The following is a 13,939-nucleotide window of genomic DNA, read 5'->3' as shown; positions in this document are numbered from 1 at the left end:
TATCATCTTATGCCTACCACATGGTAGGCACAAATTATGTATTTAATAAATATTCATTCATAAGATCATGTAATTGTAGGTCTAGAGTAGGAAGAGATCTAAAAGACCAATAATCCAGCCTCTTCATATGGAAGTTAAGTGATATTTTTAGATAGCCCAAGATGTTGTTGTTCAGTTATGTTTCAGTAGTGTTCAACTCCTTGTGACCCCATATAAGGTTTTCTTGGCAGATACTAGAATGTTTTTCTATTTTCTTCTCTAGCCCATTTTTACAGATGAAAATACTGAGGTAAATGGGGTTAAGTGAATTGCCCAGGATCACACAATTAGTAAATGTCTGAGGCCAGATTCAGAAAGAAAAATTGCATTATCCACTGTGAAACTTAGCTGCCCCTAAGTATCAAAGGGATTGCTTTGAACCCAAATTAACTTCATTTGAACCCCTACATTTTATGGGGATAAAAGTGAAATAAGTTTAGTCATTAAAACCAACAAACAGCCCAGAAAAAATACCAAGAGTCTTAATTGAATATCTTAATTGAGAAAAAGCAAAGAGACAAGTATTACTGAATTGAAGAGTATGCAGGAGGGTATTAGGTATAAAAATACCTGAAAAGGATTCTAGTTTATGGAAGTCTTTAAATTATGAATGGATAATTTTGTATTTAATATTGAGGATTATAGGAAGTAAATTAGATCTATTGACTTTAGGCATAAGTCATGATTAGGGAAATCATTTTGGCAGGCGAATAGAGTATAGGGCTTGTATGAGGGAGACTTTTAGTAGACTAACCAGCTAATAAAATAATAAATAAATGAACAAGCAAACAACCAAATAAATAAATGAACAAATGAATGAATGAATAAATAAAAATAAAAGTCTAAGAAAATGGAGATAAGGGCTTCAATCCAGGGTCATGGAATCATTTAGGGAAAGAAGGGGGCATATTTAAGAGATGTTAAAAAGGTAGAATGCACAGGCCTTTGCAGCAGATTAAAGATAGAGGAGGAGAGAGATCATGAAGGATCATCGATGACACCTATGTTGTAAACCTGGGCGACTGAGAGAATGGTTGCAAACTTGATAGTAATAGGAAAGTTTGGAAATATGGGTAGGGAGAAAGACAATGTGTTCAGTTTGAGTTTAAGATATCTCTTGGACATATATGTTGAGCTATCTGTGAGTAGTTGGAGGTTTGAGACTGGAAGTCAGTAAAGAGGTAGGGTTAGCTAAGTTGATTTGAGGATTGTTAGCAAAGAGATAATTAAATCCAAAGGATCTAATAAGATCCCCAAGTGAAACAGTACATAAGAAAAAGATTTCAGGACAAAAATGTGTGGGACATCTACAGTTAGTGCCCATGCTAGATGAATATCCAGCAAAGGATACTGACGAATATCCATTCCTCAGGAATATCTCAGGAATTTAATCAGGGGAGAGTCCTGTCCAGAAAACTTAGAGAGAAACAAAATGTCAAAAAGAAGGGAGTGATCAACAAAATCAAAGGATGTAGAAAGGTTAAAAAAAAAAGAATGAGAAAGTCCATTAAAATGGTATCTTTGGAGATAAAAGGTTTGGCTCAAGGATGTAGAGAGTTAAGAATTAAAGTAAATAAAAGAAAGTGAAGGTGTCCATCATAGATAGCTTTCTCAAGGAGTTTAATAACAAAAGGCACAAGAGATACGAAATAATAATTCATAGACATGGAAGGGCCAAATTGGCTTTTTGTTTGTTTTTTGAGATTGAAGAGACATAAGCATGTTTCTAGGTGGTGGGCAAGCAGCCAATAGACAAGTAATGACTAAAGATAAGTGAGATGTTTGAGGAGGTGATCTGCTAGAAAGATGACATGGAATGGAATCACGAGCACAATTAGTGAGGCTTGCCTTGACAAAATATGTCTTTTCTTGTGAGACTGAAGTGGAAGATATAATGGCAGGAGGCATCTAAATAATAGCATGAGGAGGGAAGAAAAACTAAGGATTAGAGACTATCCTGAGATTGTGGAGAAAATAAGGTGCCAGATATGAATCCTTCTGCCTCATTCAGAGAATTGCAAGCAGAAAAAGGCAATTGAAGAAGTAAAAAGTAGCAGCAGAGATTCCTGGAGAGGTTATACTTCTCCTAAAGGAGTCTGATTCCTTGGCTTGCCTAGTATTACAATGGTGCTATTGGCACATTAAGGGAGTTTGGGGCATGCTCATCATACTCCATGGGCACATATGTGTAATTTACATGTAATGTGTATTCCCTAATTACATTTGAGATGAAAAATTAAATTACATAATCATATATATGAGAGTTATATGGAATATGTTTGGGCATCTGGTCTTTTTAATTTCATAACTGGATTAGAAACTAAGTAAACATGAGCAATGAATTTCAGCATCCTTCCTGCATTATTATTATTATCATTTTTAAGCAAATTTATTGTTGTATATTCCTTTATCTGCCAAGTTAGAAAATAGACTTGCAGCATAATTTCAGAGTAACTCAAACAGTTGCCAAATGCTCAAGGACAGCAGAGAAGAGCTACAGCTTTTGCATTTGATGTTGAAAGGCTGTGGAAAATAGAACATAAAAACTTCTGGATTTTACATTAACAGCTGAGGATCTAAATTGTAAGATCCACATTTACCGGTGATGTGACATCCTGTAAGTCATTTAACTGTGTCAAGCTTCAGTATTCCCACAGCTGTGATTGTCTTCTCTCTGAGATTACCTTCCAGTGGAAATATATTTGTGAATATGTATATATGTGTATGTATCTGCACATGTATGTATGCCCATATAAGTATATCTATCTGGAAGGAAGAGAAGGAAAAGGACAGGAAGGAGAAGAAGAAGGAAGAGGAAGAGGGGAAGGAGGAAAAGAACAAGAAGTAGAAAAAGAAGACAGGAGGAGGAGGAAGAAAAATACTGAGGATGATGATGATGAAGATAACGATGATGATAATGATGATGACGACGATGATGATAATATTAAAAGTCTAAGCAAGGGTTACAATGGACTCATCCTAATGTAGAGTAGGAGTTCTTGTAGTAATTTCAGAATAAGTTTCTATCTTGGTTAATATTTCCAAGAGGATGTGATCTTCCATGGATATCAGTGTCAGATCATGCTGAGCCTCTTCTTTTCTCTACCTCCTCACTACTTTCTGAGATATCACTGAGTTATCTCTTAGATAACTTTATTTTAGATATTTTTTAGAACTAGTCAGGATGATAAATCTGTATCTAGGTCTATTGTATCTGGATTAAATTTCCCGTGCTGCCTCCATCTGTTCTTTATTATCAAATCCTATTATTAAACTTAGAGCTGGAAAGGTCTCAAATTCCAGCTTGCTCACTTCTATTTTACATATGGAAGAACTGAGAGACCCAGAGATTTAAAGACTTGCTAATGATCGCACAGGTAGTCAGTGTTCTCTAACTCCACATCTATTATTTTTGCCTATTGAATAATGCATTATGTTGCTCTCCATTCTTCTCTGGAATAAGAGAATTTGCCTCTGTTTGGTATTGTAAGTACCATAGTGTTGTTTTTATTCATACTGCTTTCCTATCTACACAAATTTTGGCCTGGCAGTTCCTTTCATGAGGCAAGAAATAGAGAGAGAATATAGAAAGAAGCAACAGAAGAGCTAGCAGCAAAGGCAGTGAATTATGAATCTAATCCCACTAACTATTTTTCTAAGGCTTTACACATGCAGCATATCAAAATATTCAGATAAAACTAGGCAAGCTTTGTAACTAAAGTGGTTAAGTGGATCAGTAGATAGAGAGAAGGATCCAATGTCAAAAAAGATATGAGTTCTAGTTCTGCTTTAGACATTTATTGGCTATATGACCCTGGATGAGTTTTATCTAACCAATCTCAGCCTCAATTTCCTGATTAATAAATGGTAAATAATAACAATAGTACCTACTTCTCAAGCTTCTTGTGAGGATCAAATGAGATATTGTATGTAAAGTCCTTTGCAGACTTTATAGCACTATACAATTGCTAGCTATAATGATGATGATGTATATTTCAATAATAAACTTTATCCTTCTTTTACTCTTATCTTCCTTTTCTCTAAGTTAAAAGAATCACATAATCTCAGAGTTGGAACAAACTCAGAGGTCATAATCTTTCTACTAGATACAAGAGTCTTTGTTTCTTTTTTAAAATATTTTATTTTTCCTAGTCATATGTAAAAACAATTTTAACATCTTTTTTTTAAATTTGATCTGCAACTTCTCTCTCTCCCCTCTTCTCTTTCCCTCCTCTCAAAGATGAAAAGCAATTTGATATAGGTTATGCATGTGCAATCATGCAAAATATATTTCCATATTATTCATGTTGTAAAAGAAAGCACAAACAAAAAACTCCAAGAAAAATAAAGTAAAAAAAAAGTATGCTTTGATTTGCATTCAAACTCATCAATTCTTTCTCTAGATTTGTATAACATTTTTCATCATAAATTCTTTAGGGTTGTCTTAAATCTTTTATTGCTGAGAATTGTATTGTGTTGCTGAGAATAAGTAAGTCATTCACGGTTGATCATCATATAATATTTCTGTTATTGACTACAATGTTCTCCTGATTCTGCGTACTTTGCTTCAGTCCATGTGAGTCTTTCTATGTTTTTCATGAGACTATTCTATTCATCATTTTTTTTGATACAATAGTATTCCATTATAATCATATGTCCCAGTATCTATTCAGCCATTACACAATTGCTGGACATCCTCTCAATCTCCCATTCTTTGCCACCACTAAAAAAAGGGTACTATGAATATTTTTGGTATTATATATGTCCTTTCATTTTTTGTCTTTATCTCTCTCAGGTATAGAGGATTAGTAATGGATATTAGCCTCTTCCTTAAGACTTCCAGTGAGTTCATACTCATTACTTCCTAAAACAGTCTTTTCTGCTTTTAGATGGATCAAATTGCTTGGAAGCTTTTCTAATATCAAACCTCAGTCTGTCTATCATCTGCACTCATTTCTCCAAATTCTGTTTTCTGGATCCAAGAAGGCTAAATAAAATGCTTCTTCCTTAGATGATCCTTCAAATTGTTGAAAAATAGGCTAAAGGAAGGAAAGAAAATAAGTATTTAAGTACCTGTTACTATGTGCCAAGCTCTGTGCTAAGTGGCTTACAATTATTATGCCTTTTGAGCTTTACAACAACTCTGGAAAGTGGATTATTATATTATATTGAATCCATTTTATAGTTAAGGAAGCTGAGATATATGGAGGTTGAGTGACTTACCCAGAGTTAACTAGTAAGTGTCTGAGGCCAAATTTCAACTCAGTTCTTCATGATTCTAAGCTTAGGGGTCAATCCCCTGTGCCATAAATTTTTAGCTATAAATTTTCACATTTTCATCCCACTCTTTCTCAGAAAACTTCAGTTCACATTTTTCCAAGCTAAGCACGCTCTATTTCTCCAAATGATCTTTATATGTCAGGGTCTCCAACTTTCACATATTGGAAATACTTTTCAGGCTATGTTGTAGCTTAATGTATTTCTTTCTAAAATGTATAGCTAACTCACTCTCAGAGACAGGGCCAGGATGGCTGAACCAAGGCAGAAAATTGTTTAAGCTCTTTCCCAAATCCTTCCAAATACTTTTAAATAATGACTCTAGAATGGCAGACCCCGCGCCCCCCTCCCCCCACACATACACATACAAAAAGACAGAGTGAAACAGTTTTACAATTCAAGACAACTTAGAAGATTAGCAGGAAAGATCTGCCCCACCTGAGTAAGAATAGATCATGGTCCAGCACAAGTCTTTCCAACACAGTCTGGCCCCAGTAAACCAGGAGTAGGCCTTGTGAGCCATTGAATCAGGAGTATCAGTGGCTGCTTCTAAAGCTCTCAGCTCATAGGAGATTGCAGGAATTTTGTTGCTAGCACTGAGGAAGTATTCTGTTGCTTTGTCCATATTTGGATCCAGGTGTTAGTAATGGGTAGCAATCTCAGGGTGATGAAAAGCACTAGCACACCAGAGCTTGCAACCACAGTGGACTGAAGACTTTCCTCACAGTTTCAAGGCAGAAAAAGATGCATGGGGTCATTCACAGACAAGAGCATAGGTCAAGAGTGTAGTAAAAATCTTTCCTTAGATCATCCAACCTTGGAAGAACTAAAAATGTACAGATTCCTAGAAGTATCTCTGAAAACAGCTGCACAATCCCCCTGAAGCTTAGGAGAGTGTGCCCTCCAACCAGGATATCAGAGCCCTACTTTAACAAAGAGTTAAAAGTTAAGTAATAAGTTGGAAAAATGAGCAAACAATAGAAAAAAATTCTGACCAGAGAAAGCTATTATGGTGATAAGGAAGATCAAAACACACATTCAAAAGAAAATAACAATGTCTAAGCTCCTACATAGAAATTTCAAGATAAAAACGTGAATGAATCTCAGGCCATTAAAGAGTTTAAAAAGGATTTTGAAAATGAAGTAAGAGAAGTAGAGGAAAAACTAGGAGGAGAAATAAGTGATGCAAGTAAATAATGAAAACTGAGTCAACAGTTTGGTAAAGAATGCACCAAAAAATACTGAAATAATTACATTTTATTTTATTTAGCCAGTAGCAGAGAGACAGCAAGTTTATTTTCATTTTCAAGAAAAAAAGAGGTGGAGAACCTTTGTTCTACAGACTGGAAGAATCCCTTCCCCATAAGGCACTCATCAATATTGTGGTGAATCATCCATTGCTTGTATTTGATGCGCGCGCACGCGCACACACACACACACACACACACACATGTGATCGTGATCAAACAAAAAAAAGAAGCTAGACATCATTTTTCAAGTAGTTATCAAGGAAAACTATCCTCATATTTCAGAACGAGATGGTAAAATAGAAATTGAAAAAATCCACCAGTTACATTCTAAAAGAGACCCCAAAATGAAAACTCCCAGGAATATTATAGGCAAATTCCATATCTTCCGAGTAAAGGAAAAAATGTTGCAAGTAGCATAAACAAACTATCACACTTGGTCATGGTAGCACAAGATTTAGCAGCTTCTATATGAAAGAATTGAAGGGCTTTGAATATGATATTCTAGAAGGCACATGAGATAGAATTACAATAAAGAATCATGTACCTTGCAAAACTGAGTATAGTCCTTCAAGGGAAAATTTATGCAATGAAATATAGAACTTTCAAGTTTTACTGATGAAAAAGATAATAGTTAAATTTGCCTTTCAAATACAACACTCTATAGAAGCATAAAAAGGAAATAATAAGGGATTTAATAAGATTAAGCTGTTTACATTCCTACCTGAGAAGATGAAACTTATAACATACATACACACACACACACACACACACACACACACACCCTTAAAAGGAATATATATTAGAATGAGTATATATGAATAGAGGACATAAGTGTGAGTTGAATATGAAAGCATGATATCTAAAAAAATAAAATTAATAAATAAAAGAAAAATGTACTGAGGGAAATGAAAAGGAACAGATAGAATGGGGTAAATTATTTCAGGTAAAAGAGACAAGAAAAAGTTTTTACAATACTGGAAGGAAAGTGGAAAGTAAGGGGGAGTGAATCTTATTCTTATCAGAATTCATTCAAAGACATCATAACAGATACCCTCAATTGATATAGAAATAAATTTTATTCTTAAGGAAAGTAGGAGAGGAAAGAGATAAAAAAAAGAGGGATTTATAGAAAAGAGGACTAGATTGAGACGCTAGTGTCACACTTATTCAATTGGCTAATAGAGCAGAAAAGAAAAATGAGAAATGGTGAAAGGTATGTGGGAAAAAATGAAAAATCAATGCATTGTTGGTAGAGTTGTAAACTGATTCAGCCATTTTTGTAGAGCAAACTGGAGCTAGGCTAAAAGGGCTCTAAAACCATGATACCCATTTGACCACTAGGTCTGTATCCCAAAAGAAATTTAAAAAAAACCCAAGAGGACCTATATATACAAAAATATTTATGGCACCTCTTTTGGGGGGGAGCAAAAATTGGAAATTGAGGAAATATCCATTAATTGGGGAATGGTTGAACAAACTGAGATGTGTGGAATGCTATTGTATTCTAAAAGATGATGAACAGGATGCTCCCAGAAAAACCTGAAATGACTTATATAAGCTGATGCAAAGTGAAATGTACTATGTATAAAGTAACGGCAATATTGTAAGATGATAAACTATGAATGGCTTAGCTATTCTCAGCAATTCACTGATTAAAGACAACTCTGAAAGACTTATGATTAAAATACCAGCCATATCTAGAGAAAGAACTGATAGTGTCTGAATCCAGAATGAAGCATACTTTAAAAAAAAAAAAAAAAAGCTTTATTTTTATTGAAGTTTTTTTTTGTCTTTTCTTTTACAACATGATTATTATGGAAATATTTTGCATAACTATATTTGTATAACCTACATTGAATTGTTTGCTTTCTCAATTGGATTGAGGAAGGAAGAAGAGAGAGAATTTGGAATTCAAAGTTTTAAAAATGAATGTTAAACATTGTTTTTATGTGTAACTGGAGAAAAATAAAATACTAAATAAATTTAATTTTTTAAATAAGGAGAAAAAGAAAATGCATTTCCTGAACTGAAAACACCACCAGATTAATTCATCAGTAGGCATTAATTAAGTGCCTGCCTGCTATGTAGTAGATATTAAACACAAAGACAAAAGAATAGTAGCCAGTGTTTATTTAGATCTTTGAGGTTTGAATGACACATTTTACTAAGGATTTCAATTGATGCTCACAACAATCTTGCAGAGTAAGTGCTTCTTGTTGTCATCTCCACTCTATGGAAAAAGGAATTGAGTGAGACAGAAGTCATACTAGCTACTCATGGTCACATAGCCAGTACACATCTTGGTCAGATCTTCCTGAATTCAACTGTAGTGTTCTATCCAAGGACCTCCATTTCTTTGGGAAATAAAACAGGTTCATAAAATATACACAACAAGCATAAGGGGATAGTATACTAAGACAGCGACTAATTAGGAGATGAAGTATTCTTGTGGTTCTTGTTTGTCCTTTGTTTATGAAGAGGACTACAACATCAGGGAGGTAATGCCATGGTATGCAAATGAGTTGGATTGAAGTGAGAGAAATCTATGCAAAGTTACCAGTTTTGCTTTCTCCTCCTGAGCCACCAAGGTGGAAAGATGTAGATCAAGATGACTGGAGATGACTCTGGATGAAATCAAAGATTCTGGCCTTTTTGAGCTAAGATTTTCACCAGGTCTCAGCTTGACTGAGGCAATGCCCAATCAGTGATTAAGGCAGGTTAAAAAATGAAGCGGAGAATGGCCTCTTTTACCTTGTCAAAAAATCAGTGTGGGAGGGGAAGGCCTTCTGAGTTTCTGAGCAAAACAGAAGCAATTTTATTTACATTTACTCTGAGACAATCAGGGTTCTAAAAATGACCTAGTGGAGCTTGGTCTGGAACCTATTTTTGGTCAATCAGCGTAGCAGTCTAGGTGAAAGGTAAAGAGAGACTAAATTAGAGTGGTAGCCTTGTGAGGGGGAGTAAGAGAAAGAGAAAGAAAGGGAAAGAAAAAGAGAGAAAAAGAAAGACATAGACAGACAGAGACAGAGAAACATGGATAGACAGAGATAAAGTGACACAAAGACAGAGAGAGAGAGAGAGAGAGAGAGAGAGAGAGAGAAGATAAGAGAGAGAAGAGATAAGGGGGGAGAAATGGATGTGAAATATGTCCTAGAATTATTATCAACAAAATTTGATAGCTCATTGTACTTGCAGGGTGAGGAGTTAAGAATTATGCTAAAATTGTTATGGGTAATGATGCCCTTGGTAGAAATAAGGTAGTCAAAGGGAAGGTGTACAGAAGAGGGAAAGACAATAAGTTTTGTTAGACATGATGAGTTAAAGATACCCATGAGTGATCCACTTCAAATTATCAAATAACCAGTTGAGAACATGAGGACTGGAACTCAGGAGAGAGTCTAGGAATGTGAGAGACAGACAGAGACTGAGAGGAGGACAGTGACATAAGATGAGGGGAAAGAGAGAAGTATTTGATTGTAAACTGCATAGATGTAGTCTTACAGGGATAAAATCAAATAGTAGATTAAAAGGGAGAAAATGGATGTTGGAGGCCATTGCACTTATTCGAAATGGTGCAATAGTATAGTAGGAACAGGAATAGAGATAAAGTAGACTCATTATTATAGAAGTTGTATTTATAAGGCTTGATAACCGATTAGACCATAAAAGTGAGGGTGAGGGAAGAGTGAAAGATAGCACCAGGATATAAGAAATGGGATACTGGAGGAATGGTCCTATCACCTAAAGAAATAGTAAAGTCAAAAAAAGAATATTTAAAAAGAAATGATAATTCTTAGTTTGGGAAAGATCACAGTTGAGATTCCAGTAGTAAATTCAGGTAGAGATGCCTTTGAAGCAGTTGGAGATATAGGTATGGAGTTTAGAAGGGAGGTCAGGCTAGAAATAAAAAAATTAAGAGCTAATTCCATAGATAATAGTTATAGCTGGTAGGGGAAGATTGTTGGGTAAAGGAGGAAAATGATATTGCTAAGGAAATGTGTGTGTGTATGTGTGTGTGTGTGCGTGCGTGTGTGTGCGTGCGTGCATATATATGCCCTTAAGTAATGTCCATCTTAAGAATTAGAAAGAAGGTACTTGCTTCAGCAGCACATGCTAAAATTGGAATGATACAGAGAAGATTAGCCTGGCCCCTGTGCAAGGATGACCTGCAAATTTGTGAAACTTTCCACATTAAAAAAAAAGAATTAGGAAGAAAACAAAAGACTAGTAAAGAAGAATATTAAGAAAGAAGACAATAATCATTTATTAAGTATCTACTTTGTCCCAGGCTTTACAATTATTATTTTATTTGATTCTTATAAACCATAATAGGTAGGTATTATTGCCCCTATTTTATAATTGAGGAAACAAGATAAAGGGTATTTAAATGACTTGCTCAGTTATCTATGCATATGTATTGAAAATAAAAAACTTCAATTAAAAAAAAAAAGAATTTCAATGCTAAAAAAAAAAATTACTTGCTCAGGATCACATAGCTAGTAAATGTCTGAGACAAGAATTGAACTCAGGTTTTCCTACTTCCAGACCACCATACACTATCCATCATGCCAGTTTGCTCTGAAAGAGAATGGTTAAAAAATTTATACAAACAATAAAGTATATTTTATTAACAATAGAAGTATACTGTTTCTGGGGGAAATAGAGTAAAAAGTGTGGCCAAAGAGTATAAAATATTGAACTTGAAATATAATAAAACTCCACCTTTTAAAAAATATGGAATACTATCTAGTTTTACTTCTGTTAGTTAATAAGCAATTACTAAGTGATTATTGTTTGCCAGGCACTATGTTAAGTGCTGGGATTACAAAGAAATGTTCTCAAGGAGCTCACAGTCTAATGGGGGAGGGGAAACTTGATAAACTGGAGAGGAATCAATAGAGAGGAAGGCCTAAAATGAAAGGAGATTAGGAAGGAATTCTTGTAGAAGATGAAATTTTTGCAAAGCCTTGAAGGAATCCAGAAATCAAAGATGAGGAGAATATTACAAGCATGGAGGATAACATGTGAAAAAGCCTAGATTAGAGAGATGGAGGAAGTATAAGGAGGAGACTCAATATTATTATAGTCCATGTTATATGGGGTTAGGAGGAAATTACAGGAAACCATTAGACTTTATTTAATAGAAGAACATGGTTAGATCTGCATTTCAAGAAAGATGTTTTAGCAGTTGAGTGGAGGATGGAGTGGAATGTAGAGAGACAAGAAAGGGATGTTAACTGCAGGCTGTGTTAATAGTCCTGGCAAGAGGAAAAAAAGACCTGTATCAGAGTGATAGAATGTCTGAGGAGGGAAATGGACATATATGAATGAAGTCATAGAGTTAAAATCAATAGAATTTGGCATGAGATTGGATATGAGTTACAAAAGAGAAGGAGAATGTCAGCCTCAGTGAATGGGAGCATCATGATGTCTTTGTCAGTAACAAGGATGTTCAGGAGAAAGAGTTTAAAGGAAAAATGATGAGTTCAATTTGGGGCATAATGAATTGAAGATATCTATTTTGAGGTGTCAAATTAGCAGCTAGATATGTGAGACTGGAATTAGGAGGGAGGATAGGGCCAGATTTATTAGATCTGAGAACCATCAGAATAGAGGTGATAACTGAATCCATGGGAATCAATGAAATTGCCAATGAAGTTGCATAGAAACAAAAAGAAGAGGGCATAGGGGAGTGTCCTGAATGATGTCCATCACAAGTAAGAGTGTTCTTGGTATAGAATCACAAGTAAGAGTGTTCTTGGTATAGATCCAGCAAAGAGTACTGACAAGAAATGATCAGACAGGTAGAAGAAAAACTAGGATAGTGTCATAGAAACTTATAGAGAAGAGAGTAGAAAGGAGAGGAGGGAGATCAGCAGTGTTGAGGACTTCAAAGAGGCCTGAAGCATGAAGATGGAGAAAAGGCCTTTAGATTTGACAATTAAGAGATCACTGGTATGCAAATTAAGACAACTCTGAGATACCACTACACACCTGTCAGATTGGCTGAGATGACAGGAAAAAATAATGATGAGTGTTGGAGGGGATGTGGGAAAACTGGGACACTGATACATTGTTGGTGGAGCTGTGAACAAATCCAACCATTCTGGAGAGCAATATGGAATTATGCCCAAAAAGTTATCAAACTGTGCATACCCTTTGATCCAGCAGTGTTTCTACTGGGCTTATACCCCAAGGAGATACTAAAGAAGGGAAAGGGACCAGTATGTACCAAAATGTTTGTGGCAGCCCTGTTTGTAGTGGCTAGAAGCTGGAAACTGAGCGGATGACCATCAATTGGAGAATGGTTGGGTAAATTGTGGTATATGAATGTTATGGAATATTATTGTTCTGTAAGAAATGACCAGCAAGATGAATACAGAGAAGCTTAGAGAATTACATGAACTGATGCTAAGTGAAATGAGCAGAACCAAGAGATCATTATATACGTCAACAACGATACTGTATAAAGATGTAATCTGATGGAAGTGGATTTCTTTGACAAAGAGACCTAATTCAGTTTCAATTGATCAATGATGGACAGAAGCAGCTACACCCAAAGAAAAAAACACTGGGAAATGAATGTAAACTGTTTGCATTTTTGTTTTTCTTCCCGGGTTATTTCTACCTTCTGAATCCAATTCTCCCTGTGCAACAAGAAAACTGTTTGGATCTGCACACATACATTGTATCTAGGATATACTAGGACATATTCAACATATATAGGACTGCTTGCCATCTAGGGGAGGGGGTGGAGGGTGGGAGGGAAAAATCGGAACAGAAGTGAGTGCAAGGGATAATGTTGTAAAAAAAAATTACCCTGGCATGGAATCTGTCAATAAAAAGTTACTATAATAATAAAAATAAATAAATAAATAAATAAATGAATGAATGAAAAATAAAAGCACTATATAAATATTAACAAAAAAATAAATAAAAAATAAAAGCACTATATAAATATTAACAAAAAAATAGAAAATAAAAGCACTATATAAATATTAACAAAAAAAAAGAGATCACTGGTAACCTTAGTGAAGTTTTGATAGAAAAATGACATTGAAAACCAGACAGTTAAGAAGACGTTGAAAGAAAAGGCATTTTAATATTAATGTTTTTTCTTACATGTATGAACATATAAATTGATAAACTTCTTTCTCTAAAATTCATTTTTAGATTCTACTCAATGTTTAATATTGTTGAGATTATTTTCTATTTCAATCATCCTGTGTGTTAGCTTTCATTCCCAGATTCCTTTCATCTAAAATTTGACAATAACTTTTTTGTGTCATTAAAGTCACTGATAAAAATTTTGACCAATGACAAAACCCTGAGGTTTGAAGTTTCCCTTAAAATGGGAAGTAACCTATGAATGA

At 34.9% G+C, this 13,939-nt stretch overlaps 1 protein-coding gene and 1 non-coding gene across 2 annotated transcripts in view; both read left to right on the top strand.

The window, feature by feature from the left end:
• PLPPR5 (phospholipid phosphatase related 5) overlaps positions 1-13,939 on the top strand; it is a 171,641-nt gene that overhangs the window by 102,260 nt on the left and 55,442 nt on the right. The gene's annotated exons all lie outside the window — the stretch shown is intronic.
• On the top strand, positions 10,661-10,762 carry LOC111720735. Its single transcript, XR_002770297.1, has one exon. It is a non-coding gene; the product is annotated as a U6 spliceosomal RNA (small nuclear RNA).

The sequence above is a fragment of the Sarcophilus harrisii genome, chromosome 4 (assembly GCF_902635505.1).
Source record: "Sarcophilus harrisii chromosome 4, mSarHar1.11, whole genome shotgun sequence".
NCBI classification, from domain to species: Eukaryota; Metazoa; Chordata; class Mammalia; order Dasyuromorphia; family Dasyuridae; genus Sarcophilus; species Sarcophilus harrisii.
This window is presented reverse-complemented; position numbering and strand designations above follow the sequence as displayed.